Genomic DNA, 14,912 nt, shown 5'->3' on the forward strand with positions numbered 1-14,912 from the left:
TTGAAAGGATGTTTTTTTTCAATAAAGGATATTGGAGTCAACTGAATATCCATATGGAAAAAAAAAAAAAGACTTTCACCCTTGCCACACCATACACAAAAATCATTTCCAGATGGATTGTAGGCCTAAACGTAAAAGGTAAACAACAAAGCCTTTAAAAGAACATAGGAGAATATTTTCATGAGGTTGGAGTAGGCAACAATTTTAACAGGTCACAAAACCAATAACCATAAAGGAAAAATTTAATAAACTAAACAAATTAAATTAAGAACATCTGTTTACCAAGGACAGAATTAGAGTGAAAACTCTTGGAAGGAGAGAAATATATGCAATATGTATATTTTTCAACAAAAGACTTAGAATATATAAAGGACCCTTACAAATTAATAGTAAACATCTCAAAGAAAAAGACAAGCGACTTCAACAAAAGACATTCAAATGTTCAAAGAAAGTATATGAAAAAAGTACATGATTACCTCACTAATCATCAAAGAAATACAAAATAAAACCAGAAATGCTAAAATTGGAAAAGGCAGATAATGCCATACCTTAGCACAGATGTGGGAGCAACTCAAACACTGCTGGCAGAAGTATAATTTAGTATAGCTATACAACCACATTGTAAAACTATTTAGCAGGATCTACTAAAGCAAACATTCACATACCTTAAAACCTAGCAATTCTGCCTCTGGATATATAGCCATTAGAAATGCAAACCTATGTTCACCAAAAGACATGTTCAAAGCAGCATCAATCAGAAATAACCCATACCTGGAGACAACCCAAATATCCATCCACAATCAAATGGATAAGTGAATCTATATATAGATTCATATAATGGAATATCATAAGGCAAAGATAATGAATAGACTCTAATTCCATAGAACACAGATGAACTGCATGCATACAATGCTGAGTGAAAGAAGCCTAACAGGGCAAAGTACATACCATATGATTTGATTTATATAAAGTTCTAAAAAAAACTAATTTATGGGGGTACCTGGGTGGCTCAGTTGGTTGAGTGTCCGACTTTGGTTCAGGTCATGATCTCATGACTCATATGAGTTCCAGCCCCGTATCACATCAGGCTCTGTGCTGACACCTCAGAGCCTGGAGCCTGCTTCAGATTCTGAGTCTCAGTCTCTCTCTGCCCCTCCCCAACTTGCACCGGCGCTCTCTCTCAAAAATAAATAAACATTAAAAAAAAATTTTTTAATAAATAAATAAAAAGAATTTTAAAAACTAATTTATGGATTAGAAGTCACCATAGTAGTTACCTCTGCAGAGAAATAATGATTGGTAGAAGACATAAAAAGGACTGCAGAGATGCTGGTGATATACTGTTTTCTTGAACTGGATGCTGTTACACAGGTGTATTTATTTTGAAAATTCAGAAAACTGGACATTTATAATATATGCACTTTTCTGTATTTTTGTTATATTTCCATTAAATTTCTAAAATTTACATATATACTTGTAAAGTTTTACTATCTTCTCTAAGTTAAAGAGAAAAAAATAGCACAATATGGCCAAATAAAAAGGGGAGCCTTAAGTCTAGGTCATGGAGCTAGAGAAATAAATGGGGGACTCCCTACATGCCAGGACTGTCCCTACAGGTGCTACACGCAAAGATGAAAAAATCCAAAGTCCCTTGACTTCAAATACCTCGCAACCTAAGGAGGGAAAAGTAATTTTGGTCAACTATGGTAAATTAGATATCCTCTAGGTAACCTAGAAAGATTTCAAGATTGTTAAAGCCCAAGGCAATTTATAAGCAGGAAATCCACATCCTCTGAGTGAGGATCTATTAAGCAATTCTAGCTCAGACTAAGTTTGAGAACATAACAAGAGAAAAGGGAGCAAAAAGGGAGCCTGGTGAGCCAGATGTGGTTTGGTGGGCAATCTGGAGAGCACCTGGAGTTCTTTATGTTTCTTGCCTCTCCATTAGCTTTTGGTTCATGCATTCATCAACAATTTTATGAAAGGCCTCCTAGCTACAAAGTAGCAATTCCAGAACTTCACCTGCTTTTTTTTATTGAACTTGTAAGAGAAAACTGAGGCCATTAGACAGTAATGCCCTCAATTTCTCAGCTGTTTCGCACCAAGACCCTCCCCCCACCCCCTTCACAAACTTATCTGTAGTCCCCTCCATACTTCCTTTCCTTCTATTTCAGAGGAAGCTGAGTTCCCCTACAGGTCCACAATTAATCACTCCACCTGTAGTCTAGAGCTTATTCCTTCTAGTTTCCTTGAGACCTAGTTCATTAGTTTATTATTCCCAACATTCTCCATCCCATTCACGACAGGGTGTTTGAAAGAAGCCCCTATATCCCAGCTATGCTTTCATTTCCAGTTGATTCCCAAACTTAACTGCATGTGGCTTCTGCCCCTACCATCCTGCTAAAAAGTGCTCGTGCTACTGATCTTACTAAACTTACCAATGACCAATTGACACTGCTCAATTCTTATTTTATTTGGCATTCATCCTTCATAAAACACTTATAAGCCGAATTCTAAGATGGCCTTTCAAGATTCCAGGCCAGAAGGACAACAGGAACCTTAGTCCTGTAACTGTAATTCTGCCAACAAGAATGAGCTTGAAAGCAGATTTGACAACCTAAACAGAGGACCCATTCATGCTGCATCAGATTTCTGATCCCTAGAACCGTAAGTCATAAATAAGCTTGTGTTAAGACATTAAGCTTGAGGGAATTTGTTACACAGCAGTAGCAAACTAACTCCAGACTGTTCTGTTTTCTTTGAAGACACTGCTTTCCTGGTTCTTCAGTTCTTAAGTTTCTTCTGTCTCTTGGATACTAGATAGATCTTCCCTCAGGGTTCTCCTAATTCTACACTCTCCCTGGACAATGTTATATTCATGAACTGGGAAACAGGAGTTCACTGCTATCCAGGTTTTCAGATGAAATCTTTTTGCTAAGTTCCAAACAACTATTTAACAACTTCTCTATCTCAGGATCCTGCAGCACCTCTTCTCACACGCGCCTTTGCCTTTATTCCTGGTTTACTTATCTTTCTCCTACTTAATGGGACCACGAACCATCTAGTCACTGAAGGTAGTAATTTGGACATGGTTTTGTCTTTCTCTTCTCACTCACTGAGGGACAAGTCCAATTGGTCACTAAAACCTATTACTTTGGCCTCCTAAATTTCTGCCTGACATCCCCTCCTCTTCATTCGCAGCCAGTTTAACACTACACCTGAACTATGGCAGTATTACCCTAATGTCTCTCATCTAGTACCCTTTCCAATGTGGCCTCCACACTAAAGCCCAATTAATCACTCAAATACAATTTTATTATGGTATGCCCCTTCCTAAAATTCTTTACTTTCCCCCTGCCAAGAGGATAAAATACAAACTTAACTCTTCTACTCTTCTTCCCAGCCATACCTAACTACTACAGGTCCCTGCACGGACCAAGCTCTTCTACCATAATGCCTCTGCACATATTCCTTCTGCCTGAAATACCTTTCTACCTCTTGATAACCAACTCTTACTCACCCAAAAGAACCCAGTTCAAACCTCTTTGAGGCTTTCCCTTGCCATGTGAGAATTGCCCATTCCCTCCTTTATATCCCTCCATAATACAAACATACCTCTATTAAAATATTCTTCATGCTTTAGTATAATTATTTATTTGTACATCTATCCTTCCTAGAAAAGATTCAAGATCAGGACTCTATTCATCTTTGTAAGCCAGGCACTGGGCCTAAAACTTAGAGATAAAATAAAAGTTTATTAGATAAAAGTTTGTTGACCAAATCAAAGAACAAAGTTCTTTTAGCTCAATCTACAGAGGCTGAAAGCACTTATTTAACATTAGGTGAAGAGAAATTCTCTTGCCATTAAAAGTATTTCAAAAACACTAGGTTTGATGACATTATAACATTTAATGAAGATACTCCATACTAAAATTTGGTGGAATTAATTTACTCTTTCTCCTATTACAGGACATTTAGTTTGCTTACAAATTTTCACTATTTTTCAAATTGTTACATTAAGCCATATTTCTAAAGAAAAAATTACTTGTTTGAAAGGCAGAACATTAAGGCTTTTGATACATATTAACAAATTATTTTTAAAAAGTTGAAGTTTATGGTTCCTACAGAAATTAAGTTCTAATATGAAAACAGTGCATGATTAGTGTATATAACAAAGAATATAGTTACTGTTCTGATAATAACCTAATGTGGAAGTTTCTATTCTTTTGATATGCCAAATAAAATTCTCTTTCAGCATCCCAGTATATTCAATATTTTGTCATTCGTCATCATACCTTCATGTGATAAGGAAATATTACATATAAGTCTGTATACTTAGAGCCCATGATTATTACCTGGAGATTCCATTTCAAATGTCATGCCAATGTGTATGCACATGTATTCCATTAAAGAAAAAGAAACATCAACAGCCTTCATCTATATTTCCTACGTTTCTAGACTTCAATTGTAATTAATTTTATTTTAAAACTGAATATTCATGAAGGTGGACAAAAAAGTACAAATTTCCAGTTACAAAATGAGTCCTAAGGATGTAATGTACAACATGGTGACTATAGTTAATAATACTACATTGCATATTTGAAAGTTGCTAAGAGAGTAGACCTTAAAAGTTTTCATCATAAGATGGGGCACCTGAGTGGTTCAGTCGGTTGAGCATCTGACTTTGGCTCAGGTCATGATCTTGCAGTTTGTGAGTTCAAGCCCCACATCAGGCTCTGTGCTGACAGCTCAGAGCCTGGAGCCTGCTTTATATTCTGTCTTCCCTTCTCTCTGTCCCTCCCATGCTCATGCTCTGTCTCTCAATAATAAATAAACATTAAAAAAATCTTTTTAAGTTTTCATCATAAGAAAAAAAATTATAATGATGTGTGGTAATGGATGTTAACTTATTATCGTGATCATTTTGCAACATGTACAAATACTGATTATTTTGTACACCTGAAACTAATATAATGTTCTATGTCAGTTATACCTCAATTTAAAGGGGTGCCTGGGTGGCTCAGTTGGTTGAGCATCTGACTTTGGCTCAGATCATGATTTCATGGTTCGTGAGTTCAAACCCTGCGTTGGGCTCTGTGCTGACAGCTCGGAGCCTGGAGCCTGCTTCAGATTCTGTGTCTCCCCCTCTCTGCCCCTTCCCCAGTTGCACTCTGTCATTCTCTCAAAAATGAATAAACATTAAAAAAATTTTAATATTCATATATATATTATGTATCTGTATTCATCTTAGGTCTAAATAATGCACAGTGGCCTACGTATTTTTATATAAAAAGTTTTATGCATCAAAAATTTGTGAACTTGGGGGGCGCCTGGGTGGCGCCGTCGGTTAAGCGTCCGACTTCAGCCAGGTCACGATCTCACGGTCCGTGAGTTCGAGCCCCACATCGGGCTCTGGGCTGATGGCTCAGAGCCTGGAGCCTGTTTCCAATTCTGTGTCTCCCTCTCTCTCTGCCCCTCCCCCGTTCATGCTCTGTCTCTCTCTGTCCCAAAAATAAATAAACGTTGAAAAAAAAAATTTTTTTTTTAAAAAAAATTTGTGAACTTGGGGCACCTGACTGTCTCAGTCAGTAAAGCATGTGACTCTTGATCCTGGGGTTGTAAGCTCAAGCCCTGTGTTGGGTGTAGAGATTACTTAAAAATAAAATCTTAAAGAAAAAATTTGTGAACTTATGGAATAACTAAATTTGTACTCTTAAGAGATGTGCCCCACAAAATGGGTGAAGAGGAGTAGGAGGTACAAGCTTCCAGTTATGGAATGAATAAAGGCATAAAGTAAAAGTCACAGGAATAAAGAATAAAAGGCACAGCATAAAGAATATGGTTAATAGTACTGTAGTAGCCTGTATGGTGACAGATGGTGGCTACACTTGTGGTGAGCACAGCGCCATGTATAAACTTGTCCAATCACTATGTTGTACACCTGAAACTAATGTAGCATTGTGTGTCAACTATATTAAAATAAAAAAAAGTATCCCACACTATTTTTAGATTTTACTGAACTGCAAATTGAGTCCCCTCACCACAATGTCATCTCCCTTTATAAACTGATTTGATACAACATCCCTCCCTCTAGTCAACTAGAGCTTATTCATTTTCCTACTCTTGTCATGGTTACTCAGTCATAAGAACCCTCTGAAAACATTTCAGGAAATACGGTTAAGTTTTATACAGGTCATTTTTCTCTCCCTATAATAACTATATTTTATATTTCAAATTTCCATTTTAAGAAATTTTTCTGACAGACCACATGTTCTTTCAGAAGACTTCAGAGAAGCAAACCCTACCCCCATTAATGTTTTAAGTTGTCTTCAAATCTGACAGATTCACCATCTCACTTTAAATGCTTTTCAAAAGCCACCCTCATTAAATTGTAATCAACAGGCACCTCTCAAGGAGCTGGCTTCCATAGTTTCAACTTCTATCCCCAAAGTTTTAGCTTTGGCTCTGAGCACTTTCCCAAGAGCTTTCCAGACACCTGCTAGACATTTTCATGCACAAGGTTCGTCATGTCACTCATCATTATCTATAGAACAAGAGTCAAACACTTACCCTATATTTAGGATTCTCTTCTTCTAATCCCAACCTATGTTCTCAGATAGCATTATCCCCACTTCTCCAGGCAAGTTGGTCTACTCAGTGTCCTGAAGCTTGCTGTTGTTACCTGTTACCGATCCCATATGGAATGCCCTCCTCATCCTTTCTACTTATCTTAATCTCACCTTTTTGCACAGCCTCGTTCAAACACCAGTTCCTAACATCAGTTCCTATGGTATCACACATTTGTTGCTTTGTATTTCTATTTATCTTTTCTGGTATAATTATATTAATCCCCAACTTGAACCCTAGGCTTCTTGGGGGAAGGCATGGCAAAGTCTGGTATTTTGCAGGGAGCTCAGTAATAAAAGCTAACATTTATGGAACACATACTGTGTGCTAGACAAAATGCTAAGTGCGTTCCACGTATTAGTTCATTTAATCCACGTAAAAAAACCATGAGATAAATACTGTTACTATCCCTAATTCCAGATGACAAATGGAAACTTAGAAAGGTGATTTACCTGCCCAAGGTTGTAAAACTAGTAAATGTCAGATCTAGTACCTAATTTCAGGTTTGTCTGACTCTAAAGCTGTCTCTTTGTTAGTGACTCATAAAAGCAGATCCTCTTGTCCTATTTGATCCACAGAGCCCAGAACACAGCTTGGGCTTCAAAGCTGTGAAAAGAGGGCAAATTGTGGCTCAGCAACTTTTCTTTCTCCCATTGATACAAGCCTTTTATACAATGACCTTTGCCTGAAAACCAGAGATAAGCTCTAACCAAAGGATTCCAAATTCCACCCATGGGCAAGACCCAGTCCCACTCTAGGGTGTTCTAAAAACAGCCTGTCTTCAAGAGAATGGATCATCAAAAAAACCTGATTTTAGTCTTCAGGGATCTCAAGAGCAAGACCGGTCTAGGCCTGAAAATGATGTAGAAAGCCTTTCTTTGCCATAATCTCTGCTTTAAAAGCCAGTAATTTATAGGTGCTGTACAAGTTAGTGATCAGAGGGATCATCGAAACAAAGGGAAGGGCAATGCTCAGTATATCTACCCAGGTAACCCTTGGGTCCTAATATTTGAAACCAAGTAGTATTTGCCTTACATTGACAGACAGGATTACACTTTACCAAGCTTCCTCACCTTTATTATCTCACTTGATGTTAACGGCCCTGTGCAGTGGAGAGACAGCAGAGGTCCCTCATTGTGCAATGCACCAGAAGGCTAGTGGAGAATGAAATCTAGTATATGTTCTGCTCACTCAGCTCATGAACCTTAATGTAAAGCTGCATCTGCTTGGAAGAAGAGGCACCTTTTCCTAATTTCCATAAAGGGACTGTATGACCAGGTGACAGCCCCAAGGATAACTGTTGGAATCCCCACTTTAAACATGTAGATGTCCATTACACCTAAATAAAGCTAGAAAAAATACAAAACAGAGATGTGGAAACTCAGGCTCAAAGACGTTTCAAGATATAGTTAATAAGTAGTGGATCTAAGATTAGAATTCAAGTCTTCCAACTCACTAGGTGCATGCTTTTTCTTTTTTTTTTCTTTTTTTTTTTTTTTTAATTTTTTTTTCAACGTTTATTTATTTTTGGGACAGAGAGAGACAGAGCATGAACGGGGGAGGGGCAGAGAGAGAGGGAGACACAGAATCTGAAACAGGCCCCAGGCTCCGAGCCATCAGCCCAGAGCCTGACGCGGGGCTCGAACTCACGAACCGCGAGATCATGACCTGGCTGAAGTCGGACGCTTAACCGACTGCGCCACCCAGGCGCCCCGGTGCATGCTTTTTCAACTACACTACAAGTCTCCCTTTGGTTCAGTTAATACAGGCTGACTTCTCATGTGGTCAGACTAGTATCTTCAGCACTTTGCTGCAAACAGCTGAACCAAAATCTAGAGCTTTTTGGTGTAGCCCTGTCCTAAGGCCATAACTGTTCTCTCACTGAGGAAACTGAGAATCAGATAAGTGTGCCAACTGTACCAAGAGGGATACTATAGATGGATCTCCCATCACTTCTGAAAAAACAAATTGGACCATCTGCCCTAATGTTAATGGATTGTACATCATCACAGTGGCAGGGAATCAACATTATTAATATTATGGGAGGTCGTGTATGGAAAGGACATTGGATATGAAATCCAATTATCTAAATTTAGATACCAGAATTACCACTTGTTAGGTGCCTGGCCCTGGGAGATAACAAAAACAAATATTAGGCACATCTATTTGCCTTGCCATGTACTTTGTTTACATGATGAGAAACTGCACACAACCCTAAGAGGTTATGTACCTTCATTATCTCCATTTCACAGGTGAAGATACTGAGACTCTGAGAAGTCCAAGTAACTTACCCTAGGTTATACCATTGGGAAATGAAGAAGCCAGGATTCAAACCACACAATCTGATTCTAAAACCTATGTTCTCAATTTCTTAGTCTTTGTTTCCTCTAGAATTAAATAGGGATAATAACAATGGCTGCCCTACCTAAGTCAGAATTATATTAGTGTGTATGAGGGCATTTTTAATAAACTATAAAGTAGTAAAGGTCAATGTATGAAATCCAAAGCTAATACTGACAGGCAGACAGGTTTATCTGGAATATCTACATTCAAGTACAGATTTGTCTCCTTTCCACTTAATATGGAGAGTCAAATGACCTATGTTAAGCCCATGCTTCTTGTAGCAACACTGATCTTGTTATCCAGACATTTCATAGCCCACCTCTTTCTATATCCTGTGTTCTCTACCATGGAAGCTGAGTACAGTGAGACATATCCTTAAATTGCTACAGGATACAGGTTTTATTCTTTATTAGTTTCAAAATTAGTGGATTGAGAGAATTTCTTCATCATTTGGTGATGATAATGATGATGATGTTCATACTAACTGATCACTTAGTCTATGTAGGCATCTAGCTAAGCATTTTATATGCCTTATCAGTTAATCCTCATAATAACTCTAAAAAGACAGAAGCTATCATTATACTCATTTTTCAGATAAGGAAACCAGGGCTTAGAAATGCTAAATAATTTTCCCAAGGTGACATATCCAGTCAGTGAATAAGCCCAGGTCTATTTTGATTCTAAAACTCAAACTCTAAAGTTTAACTCTTATCCCTTACCTCTTGCCACACCCAGAGGGCTTATAGTGCCCACCTTTTCTCCTTTACAATCAGGCTTCTGCCTCCCATTGCTTCTTCCTTTAGTGACTGTGTATTTTCCAAACCAAAACTGAAAACATGTGATCAGACAATCTTAAAGAAACTCCAGAAGAATCCAGCACCTGGAGTTATCCTTCTCCTCCATATGATCACCTAGAACAAGCCCTATTAGAGCATTCTTGGCTTTTCTTTTGAGCCCAGGCCTGCCTCAGCTTAGTGTTAAACCATCTCCTTTAATGTTAAGCCCATCTTCACCCAAAAGCCTGAGAGTATCTTAGAGAATGAGACCTCAATTAGTCTTGTTATTCTGAAAAATTCCTCTCTTAAAAGAAACAGATGAAAGGAAGAAAAGTTCTACTTCATTCATTCATTCATTCATTCATTCATTTAAAGAAAGAAAGAGTGAGAGTGGGGGAGGGGCCCAAAGAGTGAGAGCAGGGGAGGGGTCGAGAGAGAGGGACAATCCCAAGCAGGCTCCGTGCTGTCAGCACAAAACCCAATGTGGGGTTCAATCCCACAAACCATGAGATCATGACCTAAGCTGAAATCAAGAGTTGGATGCTTAACCGACTGAGACACCTAGGCACCCTTTTTCTTTTTTAAATAAGAAGTCCTTGAGACATCCCTTTGAAACATCCCACACCCTTCCAGCAATGGCCTCTCCTAGGGAGAGCAGAGGAGGAACAGAGTTAATCTCTTAAGGGAAAGATATTGTTTTGTCTCTCCGTTTATTAAGTTTATTTCTTTATTTAAGTAATCTCTATACCCAACATGGTAGAGAGGTTCAAACTCATGACCCAAGATCAAAGAGGTGCATGTTCTTCCCACTTAGCCAGCCAGGTGCCCCTGCCTCTCGATTTTAAAGTGGCTCTGGTTTCAGATTCTGTGTCTCCCTCTCTCTGACCCTCCCCGGTTCATGCTGTCTCTTCCTGTCTCAAAAATAAATAAAACATTAAAAAAATAAATTAATTAAAAAAAATAAAAAATAAATAAAATAAAGTGGCTCTTAGTTGCTGTTTGCACTGTAGGTACTCCCTACAAAAGAGAGGACAAAGAAAAAAAAAAGCCCTAAATTTCACTTACAGAAATAATTTGCAAATTCATCCATTCAACACATTTATTGAGCACCTATTATGCAGTAGGCTCCCAGCATTCACAATTGCTCTCTTCCATCTAAATACAAGATCAAGAAGGCTCAAAAGTTGTATACAAGAAAAGATCTTCCTGCATAGGGGAAGGAAGGAATGGTTGTTGGAAAAATAAAAATAAATAAGAAAGTATCAGATAAATGTAAGTGCTATAAAGAAACAAGGTGATGTGTGCTCGCTTTGGCAGCACATATACTAAAAACGGAATGATACAGAGAAGATTAGCATAGCCCCTGCGCAAGGATGACACACAAATTCGTGAAGTGTTCCATATTAAAAAAAAAAAAAAAAAGAAAGAAAGAAAAAGGTGATGTGATTGAGAGAATCTGATTCTCTCATTAAAGGTCTCCATGAATTGAACTTGCTCCTGAATTTAAAAGGACCCATCCAGGCAAAGAACTGGTGGCATAGGATGGAAAGGGAACAGCTAATGAACAGATCCTGATGGAGGAGGAATAAGACTAGAGCAGAGATTGCCAAACTTTTTCTGTGAAAGAGCCACATGGTCAATATTTTAGGCTTTGTAAATCACAGAAGTTCTCCTGAATATAACTGGTTTTGTTCCAGTTGTTACAGTTGTTTTACAATCCTTTAGAAATGTAAAAATCATGCTTAGTCCTCTGGCAGTATAAAAATAGGCCTCTGGCAAAATTTGGCCCCTGCCTTAGTTTTCTGACCTGTTTTAGAGGAACAGCTATCTACTGTAGCTAGAGGGCAAGTAAACAACGAGGAAAGTGGTACAAGATGGGATCTGAAAGGTAGGCAGGAGCCAGATCATGTAGGGTCTTTTAGACTAAGTTAAGACTTTGGATTTTTTTCTAAGTCTGATGGGAAATCCCTGGACAGTTTTAAGTAAGGCAGTAATATGATCTGCTTTAAGCTTTTAAAAAGACCACTGTGGTTCTCTGCAGAGAACAGATTGCATTTGGGATAAGAGTGGAAACCAAGGGGCACTTGGGTGGCTCAGTTGGTTAAGCGTCCGACTTCGGCTCAGGTCATGATCCCACGGTCCGTGAGTTCGAGCCCTGCGTCGGGCTCTGTGCTGACAGCTCAGAGCCTGGAGCCTGCTTCCGATTCTGTCTCCCTCTCTCTCTCTGACCCTCCCCTGTTCATGCTTTGTCTGTCTCTATCTCAAAAATAAATTAAAAATTTTTTTTAAAGTTAAAAAAAAAAAGAGTGGAAACCAAGAAATAGTTGATTAGGAGGCCAGCTATTGTATCATCCAGGCAAGCAAAGAGGGTGGTGGTGGTAAAGATAGAAAGTGAACTTAACACCCTCAGTGAAAGCTATGTTTATCACTGATGAACAAAATCATGGATGGATTCTTGAAATTTTACTTTAAAATCAAAAGAGTTGTATAAAGAGCTTAGGTTGAGCTATAAATAGTATTAAGTTTGATTCATAGGAAAATCTTAGTTACTCAAATTTTTAGCAATATTTTGACATTTTTGATTTATAGATATTTGACTTTCAGGAAGATCATCTTTTCCACTCTCTTCCTAGTAAAATGATTCACAGTTTCTCCTCTGATTCCTCATATTCATTATTTTCCCCTTTTCACCTAAATGTATTATAAAGTAGACTTAGAATGTTCCTCTCATTTCAGAGTGCACTGCAGTCAACCAAAAGATAACTGCTCTTTTAAAAATCTGAGAAACTTCCAACTTCCCTTGGCAACACACCCCTCTCTCTCAAAATTCCCATCACGAGGAAGTTGTAAATGTAAGTGGTTCTCACACTATCCAAAATCATTTCCTTGTTCTTTCTCTAATAAAAATATTGCTAAATTTTGAAAATTCATCAAGCTGTACCTATACTTTGGGTACTCTTTTTGTATATTTCTCGAGACTTTTTTTTAGAAACCGGGGGTGGGGAATGATCCAGACACATACGTAAAGAGGTTCCAATGATGGCAACCTTTAGGGGGTAGCCAGATGAGACAGTGTCAATGGTTGAGTTCCTTGGAGACAGATTCTGAGACCAAGTTTTGCATGCAAATGATTCATTGAGGATAGGACACAACTGACAAATATATGTGCAATGAAATAAGGAAGGCAGGAAGAGTCAGAGAGATACACTGACTCCCAAAGTGGTTACAACTGAGTACTCAGTCCATCTTGTGATGAGCTCTGGAGCTGAGACAGCCCTCAGACTTGTCCTCAAATGAGGCAAGGAAGCTAAGTCTTTGCATCTTATCACTGGCTGTGGGCTCCCAGGAGCATAACCTAGAGTGAGGCAGTTCCCTGCATCCTAAAGCAATGCCCAGTAAGAACAAAACAAAGCAAAGCTTCACATCACCAGGAGCCAATATTCCCATCAGCTATGTGATAAGCACCTTCCCTATGAAGAGACAATCTCGGTTGTAGCATCACAACATCCACTACAGAGGGACATTCAGGTATTCTCATGTAGTTGGTTTACTGTTTAATGTTTGTCATGGTGCATAGTATTAATTTAACATGGGTATACTGTATTTTAATTAAAATACTCTAGTAAAATTTAGTATGTCACTAAAATACTTTTATTATGTAATATAGTATTTTACCATGGGCACACAACATTTTTATTAAAAATAAACAGAATTTGGGGCAACTGGGTGGCTCAGTCGGTTGAGCAGTTGAGCGTCTGACTTCAGGTTAGGTCAGGATCTCAGGGTCTGTGAGCTTGAGCCCCATCTCAGGCACTGTGCTGACAGCTCAGAGCCTGCTTCAGAGCCTGTGTCTCCCTCTTTCTCTCTGCCCCCCCCCTCAATAAACATAGAAAAAAAAATTTAAATAAACAGACTTCATGTTCAAGTATTTAGGAACATACTTTTAAAAAATACTGCTGGAAAAGTGACTCAAGTGCCATTTCAACTGTGTACCTTTATGCAGTTGGTGATTAAATTTGCATCAGTTTTTACTCTTCCTTCTATCAAGTCATATGGCTCCTTCTGTGATAAGACTCCTCTATCCTTTCCTGTCACTGCCACCAATTCTGGTCCCCATGTTCATCTCCTCAAACCTAAAATGTCTCCTGTGTCCAATTTCATCCAAGTTGTTACAGGGGATATGGGAATGTTCCACTTCATAACTTGTATTAATTCCTCAAATAGTCACTGTAAGGCTTTAGGTAAATAACTTTGGGCAAGAAGACACAATCCCTCCGTCTCTTATAAACATTAATTACCAGTGAGTAGGCTTTCGTCAATATCATGATAAATAATTTCATAGAAGCTGTGATAAAAATGCCATGAAAAAGTACTAGATGTTATGAAACCATATGATGTCAGGACATGGATTAGGGGGTCAAAATGTTTTCTAAAGTAAGCAAGCTGAGGGGTAGCTTAGTCGGTTGATCATCCAACTCTTGACTTCGGCTCAGGTCATGATTCCAGGGTTGTGGGATTGAGCACTACATCAAGCCCCACCTTGGGCTCCTCGCTAAGTGTGGAGTCTGAATAAGATTCTCTCTCTCTCTCCCTCTGCCCCTCTCCCAAGCTCATGCCCTCTCTCTCCCTCTCCAAAATTAAAAAAATATATTGTGTAAGTAAACAAGCTGAGCCTTAAAGAGTTCAAAAGAAGTGTGTTCCATTCAAAAAGAATACCAAGGTTCCTCCTACCTTTAGGCTTTGAAGAGGAGGCAGCACATTGTACTCAAGGAACTAGGGAAGAAAGCCAGTAGCCAGCCAGCATTCTAGAGCTTAGGTAAGTAAGGGAAACTGGTAAGTAAGCAAGGGCAATATAAAGCCATTACAAGTAGGATTTTATTTTGGTCTTTTTCGTCTTTTAATTTTGAGATAATTTCAGAATCGCAAAAATATTATAAAAAATAATTTCCCTATACTTTTCAACCACATTCCCCAAATGTTAACAATTTAAATAGCTACAGTATAATTATCAAAATCAGGATATAACATTGATTCATTACATAATTTGCATACCTTATTTTACCAATCATCCCACTAATGTCCCTTCTAAGAATCCAATCCAGGATCACACGGTGCTTTCACTTGTCACGTCTCCTTAGTTTCCTTTAATATGGGATAGTTCCTCAG

General features: G+C 38.4%; 1 protein-coding gene and 1 non-coding gene across 9 annotated transcripts in view; one reads left to right on the forward strand and one right to left on the reverse strand.

The window, feature by feature from the left end:
- CPEB3 (cytoplasmic polyadenylation element binding protein 3) overlaps positions 1–14,912 on the reverse strand; it is a 196,195-nt gene that overhangs the window by 168,798 nt on the left and 12,485 nt on the right. The window lies entirely within an intron of this gene.
- LOC125148485 (U6 spliceosomal RNA) lies at positions 11,048–11,154 on the forward strand. Its single transcript, XR_007145568.1, has one exon. It is a non-coding gene; the product is annotated as a U6 spliceosomal RNA (small nuclear RNA).

This window comes from Prionailurus viverrinus, chromosome D2 (assembly GCF_022837055.1).
Source record: "Prionailurus viverrinus isolate Anna chromosome D2, UM_Priviv_1.0, whole genome shotgun sequence".
In the NCBI taxonomy this organism is placed as follows: domain Eukaryota; kingdom Metazoa; phylum Chordata; class Mammalia; order Carnivora; family Felidae; genus Prionailurus; species Prionailurus viverrinus.